This window comes from Triturus cristatus, chromosome 10 (genome assembly GCF_964204655.1).
Source record: "Triturus cristatus chromosome 10, aTriCri1.1, whole genome shotgun sequence".
NCBI classification, from domain to species: Eukaryota; Metazoa; Chordata; class Amphibia; order Caudata; family Salamandridae; genus Triturus; species Triturus cristatus.
This window is the reverse complement of record NC_140593.1, coordinates 665,234,855-665,251,004: the sequence shown is the minus strand read 5'-3', so window position 1 is coordinate 665,251,004 and position 16,150 is coordinate 665,234,855.

Sequence of the window (16,150 nt, the reverse complement as noted above, 5' to 3'; positions counted from 1 at the left end):
CGGGCATTTTTGATTGAACAATAAAGGCCTACAAATGTTATTTAATTCACTTTCTGGGGTGGAGAAAAACTTTTTAAGGCCTCAGAGTGAATAAATTGGCCATTTTCATTCACGTTTTCCCATTCCTCAAATCTTGTGTTTAGGGCCCGGGGAAGCTTGAAAATCACTTCAAACATCTAATTTTATCTCTAAAAGTGATTATCCACGTACAAATGTGAATTATAGTTCAAAGACGCAACATTTGAAAATGGACCATTTTTTTCGTTTCTGAAGCATGTCGTAAGGGGGGGTGGTTATCTCTTTCATCGAAAATCGGGCGTTTTTGATTGAACAATAAAGGCCTCCAAATGGTATTTAATTCACTTCCCGTGGAGGAGAAACACTTTTTAAGGCCTCAGAATGAGTAAATTGGCCATTTCCATTCACTTTTACCCATTCCTCAAATCTTGTGTTTAAGGCCCCTGGAAGCATGAAAATCACTTTAAACATATCATTTTATCTTTAAAAGTGATTTTCCACATACAAATGTGAATTGTAGTTCAAAGAGGCAACATTTGAAAATGGACCATTTTTTTCGTTTCTGAAGCATGTCGTAAGGGGGGGTGGTTATCTCTTTCATCGAAAATCGGGCGTTTTTGATTGAACAATAAAGGCCTACAAATGTTATTTAATTCGCTTCCCGTGGAGTAGAAATACTTTTTAAGGCCGCAGAGTGAGTAAATTGGCCATTTTCATTCACTTTTACCCATTCCTCAAATCTTGTGTTTAAGGCCCCTGGAAGCATGAAAATCACTTTAAACATCTCATTCTTTCTTTAAAAGTGATTTTCCACGTACAAATGTGAATTGTAGTTCAAAGAGGCAACATTTGAAAACGGACCATTTTTTTCGTTTCTGAAGCATGTCGTAAGGGGGGGGTGGTTATCTCTTTCACCAAAAAATGGGCGTTTTTGATTGAACAATAAAGGCCTCCAAATGTTATTTTATTCACTTCCAGTGGAGTAGAAACACTTTTTAAGGCCGCAGAGTGAGTAAATTGGCCATTTTCATTCACTTTTACCCATTCCAAAAATCTTGTGTTTAAGACCCCTGGACGCATGAAAATCACTTTAAACATATCATTTTATCTCTAAAAGTGATAATCCACATACAAATGTGAATTGTAGTTCAAAGAGGCAACATTTGAAAATGAACCATTTTTTTTGTTTCTGAAGCATGTCGTAAGGGGGGGTGGTTATCTCTTTCATCAAAAATCGGGCATTTTTGATTGAATAATAAAGGCCTACAAATGTTATTTAATTCACTTTCTGGGGTGGAGAAAAACTTTTTAAGGCCTCAGAGTGAATAAATTGGCCATTTTCATTCAAGTTTTCCCATTCCTCAAATCTTGTGTTTAGGGCCCCTGGAAGCTTGAAAATCACTTCAAACATCTAATTTTATCTCTAAAAGTGATTATCCACGTACAAATGTGAATTGTAGTTCAAAGACGCAACATTTGAAAATGGACCATTTTTTTTATTTCTGAAGCATGTCGTCGGGGGGGTGGTTATCTCTTTCGTCAAAAATCTGGCGTTTTCGCTTGAACAATAAAGACCTCCAAATGTTATTTTATGCACTTGCCGTGGAGTAGAAACACTTTTTAAGGCCGCAGAGTGAGTAAATTGCCCATTTTCATTCACTTTTACCCATTCCTCAAATCTTGTGTTTAAGGCGCCTGGAAGCATGAAAATCACTTTAAACATCTCATTTTTTCTTTAAAAGTGATTTTCCACGTACAAATGTGAATTGTAGTTCAATGAGGCAACATTTGAAAACCAACCATTTTTTTCGTTTCTGAAGCATGTCGTAAGGGGGGGCGGTTATCTCTTTCACCAAACAATGGGCGTTTTTGATTGAACAATAAAGGCCTCCAAATGTTATTTTATTCACTTCCCGTGGAGTAGAAACACTTTTTAAGGCCGCAGAGTGAGTAAATTGGCCATTTTCATTCACTTTTACCCATTTCTGAAATCTTGTGTTCAGGGCCCCTGGAAGCTTGAAAATCACTTTAAACATCTAATCTTATATCTAAAAGTGATTTTCCACGTACAAATGTGAATTGTAGTTCAAAGACGCAACATTTGAAAATGGACCCATTTTTTCGTTTCTGAAGCATGTCGTAAGGAGGGGTGGTTATCTCTTTCATCAAAAATCTGGCGTTTTTCATTGAACAATAAAGGCCTCCAAATGTTATTTAATTCACTTCCCTTGGAGGAGAAACACTTTTTAAGGCCTCAGAATGAGTAAATTGGCCATTTCCATTCACTTTTACCCATTCCTCAAATCTTGTGTTTAAGGCCCCTGGAAGCATGAAAATCACTTTAAACAGATAATTTTATCTTTAAAAGTGATTTTCCACGTACAAATGTGAATTGTAGTTCAAAGAGGCAACATTTGAAAACGGACCATTTTTTTCGTTTCTGAAGCATGTCGTAAGGGGGGGTGGTTATCTCTTTCACCAAAAAATGGGCGTTTTTTATTGAACAATAAAGACCTCCAAATGTTATTTTATTCACTTCCCGTGGAGTAGAAACACTTTTTAAGGCCGCAGAGTGAGTAAATTGGCCATTTTCATTCACTTTTACCCATTCCAAAAATCTTGTGTTTAAGACCCCTGGACGCATGAAAATCACTTTAAACATATCATTTTATCTCTAAAAGTGATAATCCACATACAAATGTGAATTGTAGTTCAAAGATGCAACACTTGAAAATTAACCATATTTTTCGTTTCTGAAGCATGTCGTAAGGGGGAGTGGTTATCTCTTTCATCAAAAATCTGGCGTTTTTGATTGAACAATAAAGGCCTCCAAATGTTATTTAATTCACTTCCCGTGGAGGAGAAACACTTTTTAAGGCCTCAGAATGAGTAAATTGGCCATTTCCATTCACTTTTACCCATTCCTCAAATCTTGTGTTTAAGGCCCCTGGAAGCATGAAAATCACTTTAAACATATCATTTTTTCTTTAAAACTGATTTTCCACGTACAAATGTGAATTGTAGTTCAAAGAGGCAACATTTGAAAACTGACCATTTTTTTCGTTTCTGAAGCATGTCGTAAGGGGGGTGGTTATCTCTTTCGTCAAAAATCTGGTGTTTTCGCTTGAACAATAAATACCTCCAAATGTTATTTTATTCACTTGCCGTGGAGGAGAAACACTTTTTAAGGCCTCAGAGTGAATAAATTGGCCATTTTCATTCACGTTTTCCCATTCCTCAAATCTTGTGTTTAGGGCCCGGGGAAGCTTGAAAATCACTTCAAACATCTAATTTTATCTCTAAAAGTGATTATCCACGTACAAATGTGAATTGTAGTTCAAAGAGGCAACATTTGAAAACGAACCATTTTTTTCGTTTCTGAAGCATGTCGTAAGGGGGGGGTGGTCATCTCTTTCACCAAAAAATGGGCGTTTTTGATTGAACAATAAAGGCCTCCAAATGTTATTTTATTCACTTCCCGTGGAGTAGAAACACTTTTTAAGGCCGCAGAGTGAGTAAATTGGCCATTTTCATTCACTTTTACCCATTCCAAAAATCTTGTGTTTAAGACCCCTGGGCGCATGAAAATCACTTTAAACATATCATTTTATCTCTAAAAGTGATAATCCACATACAAATGTGAATTGTAGTTCAAAGATGCAACATTTGAAAATGAACCATTTTTTTTGTTTCTGAAGCATGTCGTAAGGGGGGGTGGTTATCTCTTTCATCAAAAATCGGGCATTTTTGATTGAACAATAAAGGCCTACAAATGTTATTTAATTCACTTTCTGGGGTGGAGAAAAACTTTTTAAGGCCTCAGAGTGAATAAATTGGCCATTTTCATTCACGTTTTCACATTCCTCAAATCTTGTGTTTAGGGCCCGGGGAAGCTTGAAAATCACTTCAAACATCTAATTTTATCTCTAAAAGTGATTATCCACGTAAAAATGTGAATTGTAGTTCAAAGACGCAACATTTGAAAATGGACCATTTTTTTCGTTTCTGAAGCATGTCATAAGGGGGGGTGGTTATCTCTTTCGTCAAAAATCTGGCGTTTTCGCTTGAACAATAAAGACCTCCAAATGTTATTTTATTCACTTACCGTGGAGGAGAAAAACTTTTTAAGGCCGCAGAGTGAGTAAATTGGCCATTTTCATTTACTTTTACCCATTTCTCAAATCTTGTGTTTAGGGCCCCTGGAAGCTTGAAAATCACTTTAAACATCTAATCTTATCTCTAAAAGTGATTTTCCACGTACAAATGTGAATTGTAGTTCAAAGACGCAACATTTGAAAATGGACCATTTTTTTTGTTTCTGAAGCATGTCGTAAGGGGGGGTGGTTATCTCTTTCATCAAAAATCTGGCGTTTTTCATTGAACAATAAAGGCCTCCAAATGTTATTTAATTCACTTCCCGTGGAGTAGAAACACTTTTTAAGGCCGCAGAGTGAGTAAATTGGCCATTTTCATTCACTTTTACTCGTTCCAAAAATCTTGTGTTTAAGGCCCCTGGAAGCATGAAAATCACTTTAAACATATCATTTTATCTTTAAAGGTGATTTTCCACATACAAATGTGAATTGTAGTTCAAAGAGGCAACATTTGAAAATGGACCATTTTTTTAGTTTCTGAAGCATGTCGTAAGGGGGGGTGGTTATCTCTTTCATCAAAAATCGGGCGTTTTTGATTGAACAATAAAGGCCTACAAATGTTATTTAATTCGCTTCCCGTGGAGTAGAAACACTTTTTAAGGCCGCAGAGTGAGTAAATTGGCCATTTTCATTCACTTTTACCCATTCCTCAAATCTTGTCTTTAAGGCCCCTGGAAGCATGAAAATCACTTTAAACATCTCATTTTTTCTTTAAAAGTGATTTTCCACGTACAAATGTGAATTGTAGTTCAAAGAGGCAACATTTGACAACGGACCATTTTTTTCTTTTCTGAAGCATGTCGTAAGGGGGGGGTGGTCATCTCTTTCACCAAAAAATGGGCGTTTTTGATTGAACAATAAAGGCCTCCAAATGTTATTTTATTCACTTCCCGTGGAGTAGAAACACTTTTTAAGGCTGCAGAGTGAGTAAATTGGCCATTTTCATTCACTTTTACCCATTCCAAAAATCTTGTGTTTAAGACCCCTGGGCGCATGAAAATCACTTTAAACATATCATTTTATCTCTAAAAGTGATAATCCACATACCAATGTGAATTGCAGTTCAAAGATGCAACATTTGAAAATGAACCATTTTTTTTGTTTCTGAAGCATGTCGTAAGGGGGGTGGTTATCTCTTTCATCAAAAATCGGGCATTTTTGATTGAACAATAAAGGCCTACAAATGTTATTTAATTCACTTTCTGGGGTGGAGAAAAACTTTTTAAGGCCTCAGAGTGAATAAATTGGCCATTTTCATTCACGTTTTCCCATTCCTCAAATCTTGTGTTTAGGGCCCGGGGAAGCTTGAAAATCACTTCAAACATCTAATTTTATCTCTAAAAGTGATTATCCACGTACAAATGTGAATTGTAGTTCAAAGACGCAACATTTGAAAATGGACCATTTTTTTCGTTTCTGAAGCATGTCGTAAGGGGGGGTGGTTATCTCTTTCGTCAAAAATCTGGCGTTTTCGCTTGAACAATAAAGACCTCCAAATGTTATTTTATTCACTTACCGCGGAGGAGAAAAACTTTTTAAGGCCGCAGAGTGAGTAAATTGGCCATTTTCATTTACTTTTACCCATTTCTCAAATCTTGTGTTTAGGGCCCCTGGAAGCTTGAAAATCAATTTAAACATCTAATCTTATCTCTAAAAGTGATTTTCCACGTACAAATGTGAATTGTAGTTCAAAGACGCAACATTTGAAAATGGACCATTTTTTTCGTTTCTGAAGCATGTCGTAAGGGGGGGTGGTTATCTCTTTCATCAAAAATCTGGCGTTTTTCATTGAACAATAAAGGCCTCCAAATGTTATTTAATTCACTTCCCGTGGAGGAGAAACACTTTTTAAGGCCTCAGAATGAGTAAATTGGCCATTTCCATTCACTTTTACCCATTCCTCAGATCTTGTGTTTAAGGCCCCTGGAAGCATGAAAATCACTTTAAACATCTCATTTTATCTTTAAAAGTGATTTTCCACATACAAATGTGAATTGTAGTTCAAAGAGGCAACATTTGAAAATGGACCATTTTTTTCGTTTCTGAAGCATGTCGTAAGGGGGGGTGGTTATCTTTTTCATCAAAAATCAGGCGTTTTTGATTGAACAATAAAGGCCTACAAATGTTATTAAATTCGCTTCCCGTGGAGTAGAAATACTTTTTAAGGCCGCAGAGTGAGTAAATTGGCCATTTTCATTCACTTTTACCCATTCCTCAAATCTTGTGTTTAAGGCCCCTGGAAGCATGAAAATCACTTTAAACATCTCATTCTTTCTTTAAAAGTGATTTTCCACGTACAAATGTGAATTGTAGTTCAAAGAGGCAACATTTGAAAACGGACCATTTTTTTCGTTTCTGAAGCATGTCGTAAGGGGGGGTGGTTATCTCTTTCACCAAAAAATGGGCGTTTTTGATTGAACAATAAAGGCCTCCAAATGTTATTTTATTCACTTCCAGTGGAGTAGAAACACTTTTTAAGGCCGCAGAGTGAGTAAATTGGCCATTTTCATTCACTTTTACCCATTCCAAAAATCTTGTGTTTAAGACCCCTGGACGAATGAAAATCACTTTAAACATATCATTTTATCTCTAAAAGTGATAATCCACATACAAATGTGAATTGTAGTTCAAAGAGGCAACATTTGAAAATGAACCATTTTTTTTGTTTCTGAAGCATGTCGTAAGGGGGGGTGGTTATCTCTTTCATCAAAAATCGGGCATTTTTGATTGAACAATAAAGGCCTACAAATGTTATTTAATTCACTTTCTGGGGTGGAGAAAAACTTTTTAAGGCCTCAGAGTGAATAAATTGGCCATTTTCATTCAAGTTTTCCCATTCCTCAAATCTTGTGTTTAGGGCCCGGGGAAGCTTGAAAATCACTTCAAACATCTAATTTTATCTCTAAAAGTGATTATCCACGTACAAATGTGAATTGTAGTTCAAAGACGCAACATTTGAAAATGGACCATTTTTTTTATTTCTGAAGCATGTCGTCGGGGGGGGTGGTTATCTCTTTCGTCAAAAATCTGGCGTTTTCGCTTGAACAATAAAGACCTCCAAATGTTATTTTATGCACTTGCCGTGGAGTAGAAACACTTTTTAAGGCCGCAGAGTGAGTAAATTGCCCATTTTCATTCACTTTTACCCATTCCTCAAATCTTGTGTTTAAGGCGCCTGGAAGCATGAAAATCACTTTAAACATCTCATTTTTTCTTTAAAAGTGATTTTCCACGTACAAATGTGAATTGTAGTTCAATGAGGCAACATTTGAAAACCAACCATTTTTTTCGTTTCTGAAGCATGTCGTAAGGGGGGGTGGTTATCTCTTTCACCAAACAATGGGCGTTTTTGATTGAACAATAAAGGCCTCCAAATGTTATTTTATTCACTTCCCGTGGAGTAGAAACACTTTTTAAGGCCGCAGAGTGAGTAAATTGGCCATTTTCATTCACTTTTACCCATTCCAAAAATCTTGTGTTTAAGGCCCCTGGTCGCATGAACATCACTTTAAACATATCATTTTATCTCTAAAAGTGATAATCCACATACAAATGTGAATTGTAGTTCAAAGATGCAACATTTGAAAATGAACCATTTTTTTCGTTTCTGAAGCATGTCGTAAGGGGGGGTGGTTATCTCTTTCGTCAAAAATCTGGCGTTTTTGATTGAACAATAAAGGCCTCCAAATGTTATTTAATTCACTTCCCGTGGAGGAGAAACACTTTTTAAGGCCTCAGAATGAGTAAATTGGCCATTTCCATTCACTTTTACCCATTCCTCAAATCTTGTGTTTAAGGCCCCTGGGCGCATGAAAATCACTTTAAACATATAATTTTATCTTTAAAAGTGATTTTCCACATACAAATGTGAATTGTAGTTCAAAGAGGCAACATTTGAAAACGGACCATTTTTTTCGTTTCTGAAGCATGTCGTAAGGGGGGGTGGTTATATCTTTCACCAAAAAATGGGCATTTTTGATTGAACAATAAAGGCCTCCAAATGTTATTTTATTCACTTCCAGTGGAGTAGAAACACTTTTTAAGGCCGCAGAGTGAGTAAATTGGCCATTTTCATTCACTTTTACCCATTCCAAAAATCTTGTGTTTAAGACCCCTGGACGCATGAAAATCACTTTAAACATATCATTTTATCTCTAAAAGTGATAATCCACATACAAATGTGAATTGTAGTTCAAAGATGCAACATTTGAAAATGAACCATTATTTTCGTTTCTGAAGCATGTCGTAAGGGGGGGTGGTTATCTCTTTCATCAAAAATCTGGCGTTTTTGATTGAACAATAAAGGCCTCCAAATGTTATTTAATTCACTTCCCGTGGAGGAGAAACACTTTTTAATGCCTCAGAATGAGTAAATTGGCCATTTCCATTCACTTTTACCCATTCCTCAAATCTTGTGTTTAAGGCCCCTGGAAGCATGAAAATCACTTTAAACATCTCATTTTATCTTTAAAAGTGATTTTCCACATACAAATGTGAATTGTAGTTCAAAGAGGCAACATTTGAAAATGGACCATTTTTTTCGTTTCTGAAGCATGTCGTAAGGGGGGTGGTTATCTCTTTCATCAAAAATCTGCCGTTTTTCATTGAACAATAAAGGCCTCCAAATGTTATTTCATTCACTTCCCGTGGAGGAGAAACGCTTTTTAAGGCCTCAGAATGAGTAAATTGGCCATTTCCATTCACTTTTACCCATTCCTCAAATCTTGTGTTTAAGGCCCCTGGAAGCATGAAAATCACTTTAAACATCTCATTTTATCTTTAAAAGTGATTTTCCACATACAAATGTGAATTGTAGTTCAAAGAGGCAACATTTGAAAATGGACCATTTTTTTCCTTTCTGAAGCATGTCGTAAGGGGGGTGGTTATCTCTTTCATCAAAAATCGGGCGTTTTTGATTGAACAAAAAAGGCCTACAAATGTTATTTAATTCGCTTCCCGTGGAGTAGAAATACTTTTTAAGGCCGCAGAGTGAGTAAATTGGCCATTTTCATTCACTTTTACCCATTCCTCAAATCTTGTGTTTAAGGCCCCTGGAAGCATGAAAATCACTTTAAACATCTCATTTTTTCTTTAAAAGTGATTTTCCACGTACAAATGTGAATTGTAGTTCAAAGAGGCAACATTTGAAAACGGACCATTTTTTTCGTTTCTGAAGCATGTCGTAAGGGGCGGTGGTTATCTCTTTCACCCACAAATGGGCGTTTTTGATTGAACAATAAAGGCCTGCAAATGTTATTTTATTCAATTCCAGTGGAGTAGAAACACTTTTTAAGGCCGCAGAGTGAGTAAATTGGCCATTTTCATTCACTTTTACCCATTCCAAAAATCTTGTGTTTAAGACCCCTGGACGCATGAAAATCACTTTAAACATATCATTTTATCTCTAAAAGTGATAATCCACATACAAATGTGAATTGTAGTTCAAAGATGCAACATTTGAAAATGAACCATTATTTTCGTTTCTGAAGCATGTCGTAAGGGGGGGTGGTTATCTCTTTCATCAAAAATCTGGCGTTTTTGATTGAACAATAAAGGCCTCCAAATGTTATTTAATTCACTTCCCGTGGAGGAGAAACACTTTTTAAGGCCTCAGAATGAGTAAATTGGCCATTTCCATTCACTTTTACCCATTCCTCAAATCTTGTGTTTAAGGCCCCTGGAAGCATGAAAATCACTTTAAACATATCATTTTATCTTTAAAAGTGATTTTCCACATACAAATGTGAATTGTAGTTCAAAGAGGCAACATTTGAAAATGGACCAGTTTTTTTAGTTTCTGAAGCATGTCGTAAGGGGGGTGGTTATCTCGTTCATCAAAAATCGGGCGTTTTTGATTGAACAATAAAGGCCTACAAATGTTATTTAATTCGCTTCCCGTGGAGGAGAAACACATTTTAAGGCCGCAGAGTGAGTAAATTGGCCAGTTTCATTCACTTTTACCCATTCCTCAAATCTTGTGTTTAAGGCCCCTGGAAGCATGAAAATCACTTTAAACATCTCATTCTTTCTTTAAAAGTGATTTTCCACGTACAAATGTGAATTGTAGTTCAAAGAGGCAACATTTGAAAACGGACCATTTTTTTCGTTTCTGAAGCATGTCGTAAGGGGGGGTGGTTATCTCTTTCACCAAAAAATGGGCGTTTTTGATTGAACAATAAAGGCCTCCAAATGTTATTTTATTCACTTCCAGTGGAGTAGAAACACTTTTTAAGGCCGCAGAGTGAGTAAATTGGCCATTTTCATTCACTTTTACCCATTCCAAAAATCTTGTGTTTAAGACCCCTGGAAGCATGAAAATCACTTTAAACATCTCATTCTTTCTTTAAAAGTGATTTTCCACGTACAAATGTGAATTGTAGTTCAAAGAGGCAACATTTGAAAACGGACCATTTTTTTCGTTTCTGAAGCATGTCGTAAGGGGGGGTGGTTATCTCTTTCACCAAAAAATGGGCGTTTTTGATTGAACAATAAAGGCCTCCAAATGTTATTTTATTCACTTCCAGTGGAGTAGAAACACTTTTTAAGGCCGCAGAGTGAGTAAATTGGCCATTTTCATTCACTTTTACCCATTCCAAAAATCTTGTGTTTAAGACCCCTGGACGCATGAAAATCACTTTAAACATATCATTTTATCTCTAAAAGTGATAATCCACATACAAATGTGAATTGTAGTTCAAAGAGGCAACATTTGAAAACGAACCATTTTTTTTGTTTCTGAAGCATGTCGTAAGGGGGGGTGGTTATCTCTTTCATCAAAAATCGGGCATTTTTGATTGAACAATAAAGGCCTACAAATGTTATTTAATTCACTTTCTGGGGTGGAGAAAAACTTTATAAGGCCTCAGAGTGAATAAATTGGCCATTTTCATTCAAGTTTTCCCATTCCTCAAATCTTGTGTTTAGGGCCCGGGGAAGCTTGAAAATCACTTCAAACATCTAATTTTATCTCTAAAAGTGATTATCCACGTACAAATGTGAATTGTAGTTCAAAGACGCAACATTTGAAAATGGACCATTTTTTTTATTTCTGAAGCATGTCGTCGTGGGGGGTGGTTATCTCTTTCGTCAAAAATCTGGCGTTTTCGCTTGAACAATATAGACCTCCAAATGTTATTTTATGCACTTGCCGTGGAGTAGAAACACTTTTTAAGGCCGCAGAGTGAGTAAATTGGCCATTTTCATTCACTTTTACCCATTTCTCAAATCTTGTGTTTAGGGCCCCTGGAAGCTTGAAAATCACTTTAAACATCTAATCTTATATCTAAAAGTGATTTTCCACGTACAAATGTGAATTGTAGTTCAAAGAGGCAACATTTGAAAACGGACCATTTTTTTCGTTTCTGAAGCATGTCGTAAGGGGGGTGGTTATCTCTTTCATCAAAAATCGGGCATTTTTGATTGAACAATAAAGGCCTACAAATGTTATTTAATTCACTTTCTGGGGTGGAGAAAAACTTTTTAAGGCCTCAGAGTGAATAAATTGGCCATTTTCATTCAAGTTCTCCCATTCCTCAAATCTTGTGTTTAGGGTCCGGGGAAGCTTGAAAATCACTTCAAACATCTAATTTTATATCTAAAAGTGATTATCCACGTACAAATATGAATTGTAGTTCAAAGACGCAACATTTGAAAATGGACCATTTTTTTTATTTCCGAAGCATGTCGTCGGGGGGGTGGTTATCTCTTTCGTCAAAAATCTGGCGTTTTCGCTTGAACAATAAAGACCTCCAAATGTTATTTTATGCACTTGCCGTGGAGTAGAAACACTTTTTAAGGCCGCAGAGTGAGTAAATTGCCCATTTTCATTCACTTTTACCCATTCCAAAAATCTTGTGTTTAAGACCCCTGGACGCATGAACATCACTTTAAACATATCATTTTATCTCTAAAAGTGATAATCCACATACAAATGTGAATTGTAGTTCAAAGATGCAACATTTGAAAATGAACCATTTTTTTCGTTTCTGAAGCATGTCGTAAGGGGGGGTGGTTATCTCTTTCATCAAAAATCTGGCGTTTTTGATTGAACAATAAAGGCCTCCAAATGTTATTTAATTCACTTCCCGTGGAGGAGAAACACTTTTTAAGGCCGCAGAGTGAGTAAATTGGCCATTTTCATTCACTTTTACCCATTCCAAAAATCTTGTGTTTAAGACCCCTGGACGCATGAAAATCACTTTAAACATATCATTTTATCTCTAAAAGTGATAATCCACATACAAATGTGAATTGTAGTTCAAAGATGCAACATTTGAAAATGAACCATTATTTTCGTTTCTGAAGCATGTCGTAAGGGGGGGTGGTTATCTCTTTCATCAAAAATCTGGCGTTTTTGATTGAACAATAAAGGCCTCCAAATGTTATTTAATTCACTTCCCGTGGAGGAGAAACACTTTTTAATGCCTCAGAATGAGTAAATTGGCCATTTCCATTCACTTTTACCCATTCCTCAAATCTTGTGTTTAAGGCCCCTGGAAGCATGAAAATCACTTTAAACATCTCATTTTATCTTTAAAAGTGATTTTCCACATACAAATGTGAATTGTAGTTCAAAGAGGCAACATTTGAAAATGGACCATTTTTTTCGTTTCTGAAGCATGTCGTAAGGGGGGTGGTTATCTCTTTCATCAAAAATCTGCCGTTTTTCATTGAACAATAAAGGCCTCCAAATGTTATTTCATTCACTTCCCGTGGAGGAGAAACGCTTTTTAAGGCCTCAGAATGAGTAAATTGGCCATTTCCATTCACTTTTACCCATTCCTCAAATCTTGTGTTTAAGGCCCCTGGAAGCATGAAAATCACTTTAAACATCTCATTTTATCTTTAAAAGTGATTTTCCACATACAAATGTGAATTGTAGTTCAAAGAGGCAACATTTGAAAATGGACCATTTTTTTCCTTTCTGAAGCATGTCGTAAGGGGGGTGGTTATCTCTTTCATAAAAAATCGGGCGTTTTTGATTGAACAAAAAAGGCCTACAAATGTTATTTAATTCGCTTCCCGTGGAGTAGAAATACTTTTTAAGGCCGCAGAGTGAGTAAATTGGCCATTTTCATTCACTTTTACCCATTCCTCAAATCTTGTGTTTAAGGCCCCTGGAAGCATGAAAATCACTTTAAACATCTCATTTTTTCTTTAAAAGTGATTTTCCACGTACAAATGTGAATTGTAGTTCAAAGAGGCAACATTTGAAAACGGACCATTTTTTTCGTTTCTGAAGCATGTCGTAAGGGGCGGTGGTTATCTCTTTCACCCACAAATGGGCATTTTTGATTGAACAATAAAGGCCTGCAAATGTTATTTTATTCAATTCCAGTGGAGTAGAAACACTTTTTAAGGCCGCAGAGTGAGTAAATTGGCCATTTTCATTCACTTTTACCCATTCCAAAAATCTTGTGTTTAAGACCCCTGGACGCATGAAAATCACTTTAAACATATCATTTTATCTCTAAAAGTGATAATCCACATACAAATGTGAATTGTAGTTCAAAGATGCAACATTTGGAAATGAACCATTATTTTCGTTTCTGAAGCATGTCGTAAGGGGGGGCGGTTATCTCTTTCATCAAAAATCTGGCGTTTTTGATTGAACAATAAAGGCCTCCAAATGTTATTTAATTCACTTCCCGTGGAGGAGAAACACTTTTTAAGGCCTCAGAATGAGTAAATTGGCCATTTCCATTCACTTTTACCCATTCCTCAAATCTTGTGTTTAAGGCCCCTGGAAGCATGAAAATCACTTTAAACATATCATTTTATCTTTAAAAGTGATTTTCCACATACAAATGTGAATTGTAGTTCAAAGAGGCAACATTTGAAAATGGACCAGTTTTTTTAGTTTCTGAAGCATGTCGTAAGGGGGGTGGTTATCTCGTTCATCAAAAATCGGGCGTTTTTGATTGAACAATAAAGGCCTACAAATGTTATTTAATTCGCTTCCCGTGGAGGAGAAACACATTTTAAGGCCGCAGAGTGAGTAAATTGGCCAGTTTCATTCACTTTTACCCATTCCTCAAATCTTGTGTTTAAGGCCCCTGGAAGCATGAAAATCACTTTAAACATCTCATTCTTTCTTTAAAAGTGATTTTCCACGTACAAATGTGAATTGTAGTTCAAAGAGGCAACATTTGAAAACGGACCATTTTTTTCGTTTCTGAAGCATGTCGTAAGGGGGGGTGGTTATCTCTTTCACCAAAAAATGGGCGTTTTTGATTGAACAATAAAGGCCTCCAAATGTTATTTTATTCACTTCCAGTGGAGTAGAAACACTTTTTAAGGCCGCAGAGTGAGTAAATTGGCCATTTTCATTCACTTTTACCCATTCCAAAAATCTTGTGTTTAAGACCCCTGGAAGCATGAAAATCACTTTAAACATCTCATTCTTTCTTTAAAAGTGATTTTCCACGTACAAATGTGAATTGTAGTTCAAAGAGGCAACATTTGAAAACGGACCATTTTTTTCGTTTCTGAAGCATGTCGTAAGGGGGGGTGGTTATCTCTTTCACCAAAAAATGGGCGTTTTTGATTGAACAATAAAGGCCTCCAAATGTTATTTTATTCACTTCCAGTGGAGTAGAAACACTTTTTAAGGCCGCAGAGTGAGTAAATTGGCCATTTTCATTCACTTTTACCCATTCCAAAAATCTTGTGTTTAAGACCCCTGGACGCATGAAAATCACTTTAAACATATCATTTTATCTCTAAAAGTGATAATCCACATACAAATGTGAATTGTAGTTCAAAGAGGCAACATTTGAAAACGAACCATTTTTTTTGTTTCTGAAGCATGTCGTAAGGGGGGGTGGTTATCTCTTTCATCAAAAATCGGGCATTTTTGATTGAACAATAAAGGCCTACAAATGTTATTTAATTCACTTTCTGGGGTGGAGAAAAACTTTATAAGGCCTCAGAGTGAATAAATTGGCCATTTTCATTCAAGTTTTCCCATTCCTCAAATCTTGTGTTTAGGGCCCGGGGAAGCTTGAAAATCACTTCAAACATCTAATTTTATCTCTAAAAGTGATTATCCACGTACAAATGTGAATTGTAGTTCAAAGACGCAACATTTGAAAATGGACCATTTTTTTTATTTCTGAAGCATGTCGTCGTGGGGGGTGGTTATCTCTTTCGTCAAAAATCTGGCGTTTTCGCTTGAACAATATAGACCTCCAAATGTTATTTTATGCACTTGCCGTGGAGTAGAAACACTTTTTAAGGCCGCAGAGTGAGTAAATTGGCCATTTTCATTCACTTTTACCCATTTCTCAAATCTTGTGTTTAGGGCCCCTGGAAGCTTGAAAATCACTTTAAACATCTAATCTTATATCTAAAAGTGATTTTCCACGTACAAATGTGAATTGTAGTTCAAAGAGGCAACATTTGAAAACGGACCATTTTTTTCGTTTCTGAAGCATGTCGTAAGGGGGGTGGTTATCTCTTTCATCAAAAATCGGGCATTTTTGATTGAACAATAAAGGCCTACAAATGTTATTTAATTCACTTTCTGGGGTGGAGAAAAACTTTTTAAGGCCTCAGAGTGAATAAATTGGCCATTTTCATTCAAGTTCTCCCATTCCTCAAATCTTGTGTTTAGGGTCCGGGGAAGCTTGAAAATCACTTCAAACATCTAATTTTATATCTAAAAGTGATTATCCACGTACAAATATGAATTGTAGTTCAAAGACGCAACATTTGAAAATGGACCATTTTTTTTATTGCCGAAGCATGTCGTCGGGGGGGTGGTTATCTCTTTCGTCAAAAATCTGGCGTTTTCGCTTGAACAATAAAGACCTCCAAATGTTATTTTATGCACTTGCCGTGGAGTAGAAACACTTTTTAAGGCCGCAGAGTGAGTAAATTGCCCATTTTCATTCACTTTTACCCATTCCAAAAATCTTGTGTTTAAGACCCCTGGACGCATGAACATCACTTTAAACATATCATTTTATCTCTAAAAG